The 3597-nt window shown below is 43.0% G+C and overlaps 1 long non-coding RNA gene across 2 annotated transcripts; it reads left to right on the forward strand.

Moving 5' to 3' along the window:
* Nucleotides 1–236: 236 nt before the first annotated feature.
* Nucleotides 237–1168, forward strand: LOC104814051. Of its 2 annotated transcripts, none has more exons than XR_771847.1 (2): nt 237–597; nt 678–1168. It is a non-coding gene; the product is annotated as an uncharacterized LOC104814051 (long non-coding RNA). The 2 variants fall into 2 exon arrangements; XR_771848.1 differs by having other exon boundaries at nt 237–426.
* The last annotated feature ends 2429 nt before the right edge of the window (nt 1169–3597 follow it).

Here is a 3597-nt window from a genome sequence, read left to right on the forward strand (position 1 = left end):
CGGTCGGTCCAGGCGTCCTGTTTCCCTTTTTCATCGTTTTCTCGTCTCTTTCGCACGTGGTGATGCTCAAGCCTTTTCCCAGTACCTTATGTCTATTTTTAAGGTTTTTTTTAAGGCCCATCGGTCTAATTCTTTTTTTTTTCAGAATTAATTAAACATTCGAATCCGGATTCGGGGTATACAAATCCTCCCCTCTTAAAAAGAATTCGTCCTCGAATTCAGAATTCAGACGACACTCCTCAAAAACCTTATCTCATTCTTATCCTCATATAACCATTCAATCATCCGTGTTAACAATCTAGTGCAACCCAAGATGTCCAACCTAAGGGTCTGAACTTGGAGAAATACTCGGTCTCTAACCTCCAGTGTAAACTCCCATCACCTCTGATCAATATACAACTTCTTTCTCCCTTGTGCCGTTTTCAGGTTATCGTTAATCTTTTGGATCACTTCTACCTTTATCTCAATGGGTTTTCGGTTCCGAAAGCTCGTCGCTCTCCATTTTGTTTTTGTCCAAAATTAGTGGACTCGCACATGGCTTGAATTCGCGGAACACTTTGGCTCCATCACTGCCTCCGTGAAACTTTGTTGTCCTCTGTAGGATTTTAATAGACTTTGTATCTTCTTGAGTGAATGAGAATTTTTTTTAAACCCCCCTTTTTTTTACATGCTCTCAGGGTCTTCTGGCACTTATGCAATTTGATCTATCTAGTCGTCCTTCGAGTGATGGTTATACAACACTGGTGTTTGAGTTATGTTCCCGCTGCTCCTTGAATCTCTTTTCCGTCGACGAAATGTAAACTGGGTATTTTTCGTATGAGGTAACCCTTCTCAGGGTCTCGTATAATCATATCATCTCCTCAAAGACCTAGCGTCAGTTATTCTTGTCGGTGTCACCCTGACTGCTCGATCAAAATGAGCTGAGTTTTGGATTTGATCAGTCCTTGACTATCCAACTGGGTCCTTTCTACTAGAAGTTGAGAGAAATGCAACCACAGAGTCTACAACGGTCGAATTTCATTTCCCTTTTGAAATTTCTTCTTGTTGTAGCTCCTCGCGTGACGTTTGTAACCCTGTTGTATTTGCTGACAGTTAAGCAGATTATTAGAAACGTAACTTTTGTCTTGGTTTTTTCACCAAGCTGGGTCTCGGCAGGCCTTTTGTTATATCTTACTGTTCTGGGTGTGATATTAACCTTGACGGTGCGCCACCATTCATGCCTTTTGTCCATGTCTGGGTTAACTGGCATATATAATAGGTCCTCCATTCAAAGTGTTTCATACCTAGTGGTATGATATGTTCTACCATCATCATATGATCCGCGTGCTCGAAGAGTAAAGGATCATCTTGTTGACCTTTACTTGTTCGTTCCTTAACTCATTCTTGTACACTTATCGATTCAGGATCCATCCCATTATATCACGTCCAGTTTGACATTGTCACATCTGATCACACGGGTTTTCACCGGTTTTCGAACATCATGCATTACAATTCTTCTCACATTTTAGGCATTATAGGATGTTAGATGGCCATGGGTAGGTTGCTTTGCTTATTTTTCCTTGCAGGAAGACTCCACGATGAATCCTCACGAAGCGGGCACGGAAGAACAAGAATTCGAGAAGGCTCGGGAAGCTCAGAGAAAATGAGCTGCCCGCCCATTTTATAGGCGGTCGCTCATTTTGTGAGCGGTCGTTCAAAAAACGGGCGGTCGCTCGCTTTTTCGCGTGTGCAGAGGAAAATGAGCGACCCGCCTGAAAAATGAGCGACCGCCTGGAATCAAAATCGGCCCAAAAAGGAAAAGCCCGTGTTTTGAGGAGAAAACCTAATTCTAGACTTTCATAAAAAGGGGAGTTTGAGGAGAGAGAAGGGGGGCTACACACTTTGGAGAGAGACTTGACTTGGAAGAGAGGAAAGAGGGATTTTGGAGATCAAGGAGGCTAGGAGAAGAAGAAGACCACCATTGAAGACCATCTTGAGCATTTCTTCTCCTTTTCCATGTTTCTTCATTTTGCTTTCTGTTTTGAAACCCTAGTTATGGAGTAGTGCCTTTGTTGTGGGTGAGGGATCTCCACTTTTTTATGGACACCCAATCTTAATCTATGATGTATTTGAGTTTTCTTCCATGGGTTTGATGTTTTGTGCTTAATGTTGTTTATTTGGATGACACCCTAATTGATATGACCATAGAACACATTGATCATAGGGATATGGGAATGATGTTTGGAACCAAATGTCAAATGAGTGAGTTATTCACATTGGGAGATGGCTTAGCTTGCTTAGGGTTCATGATAGGGTATATTTATGCATCTAGAGATCATTTGGATCATTGGGAAATAGGTGAATTGATTTTCTAGGTAGTGAGTTTAAGCTCGGGAGAGACAAACTCTAGAGGAAGTGCTTGAAACCCCCAATTGGAAGACAAACACCAAGACATTGTAGCATCACTAACCGTCCATGCGATTCATGAGGGATCCCGAACCTACAACGCCTCAAACCATCGTTTTACAACCCGTTAATTTTACTTGCTTTCTTGTGTTCCGACATTTTCACAAACACTTTGTAATCAATATTTTCCATCACCTTTGATCTAGTTTAAGAATAGATTAACACAACCTAGTCCTCGCGATCGACCCCGGTACTACAACTACTGTATACTTGCGGATAGTGGTACGAATCGGGTATTAAATATACGACTCGGTGCGTGCGCATCAAGTTTTTGGCGCCATTGCCGGGGACTAGGCGTTTTCGTGTTAGTCTAGATTTTTGCTAGATCACCATTACTTGGATTTTTACTTGGATTACTTTGTGACATAACCTTTTCACAGCACTTGCATTTCATTTTGTTTCTTTGATGTGCAGCTCTTCCAGTGTATGACAAGAAGTACAACCGATAGAGATCAACTCATCTTCGACCCCGAAATTAGAAAGAACCGTACGCTTCATTCGGAGACAGCGAAGACAGTGGGGTATGGCCGAAGAGTTGCTGAGGGAGAACAACGCACGAAGAGAACAACCCGAGATGGCTGAAGAGTTGTTGAGAGGGGCCAATGCCCAAAGAGGTCCAGCCCAAGCAGCCCCTAGAACGCTTCGAACGTACACACAACCGAAGCTCACCCAGCTACTATCATGCATAAATCGGGGACCACTAGAAGAACTTGAACTCCTACCGCAATGCATCCAAATGCTCAACAACATGAGTTTCCGTGGGAGACCGAACGAGGACCCGAACGCTCACCTTACGAATTTCAAGATGAACTGTAAGGCAATCAAGAAAGGACCGGGGATTACTCTTGAAGATGTATTCCTTGAAACTTTCCCCTACTCACTTACGGAGAGAGCTAGAGATTGGCTCTACACCATTGAGCCAAACTCTATCTCGACATGGGGTGAGATGGAAGAGCAATTCCTTATGCAATACTACTCCCCTACCAAGACTCAACATGCGAGGAATCGGATCAATGCATTTGTGCAAGAGGATGGGGAGAATCTCCATGATGCATGAGAACGCTTCAAGGAATATCAAAGAATGTGCCCTCACCATGGAATGGAAAGAGACTACCTTCTATCCATCTTTATCCATGGGTTGAAGGATGATAC

The sequence above is a fragment of the Tarenaya hassleriana genome, unplaced genomic scaffold, assembly GCF_000463585.1.
Source record: "Tarenaya hassleriana unplaced genomic scaffold, ASM46358v1 Cleome200, whole genome shotgun sequence".
In the NCBI taxonomy this organism is placed as follows: domain Eukaryota; kingdom Viridiplantae; phylum Streptophyta; class Magnoliopsida; order Brassicales; family Cleomaceae; genus Tarenaya; species Tarenaya hassleriana.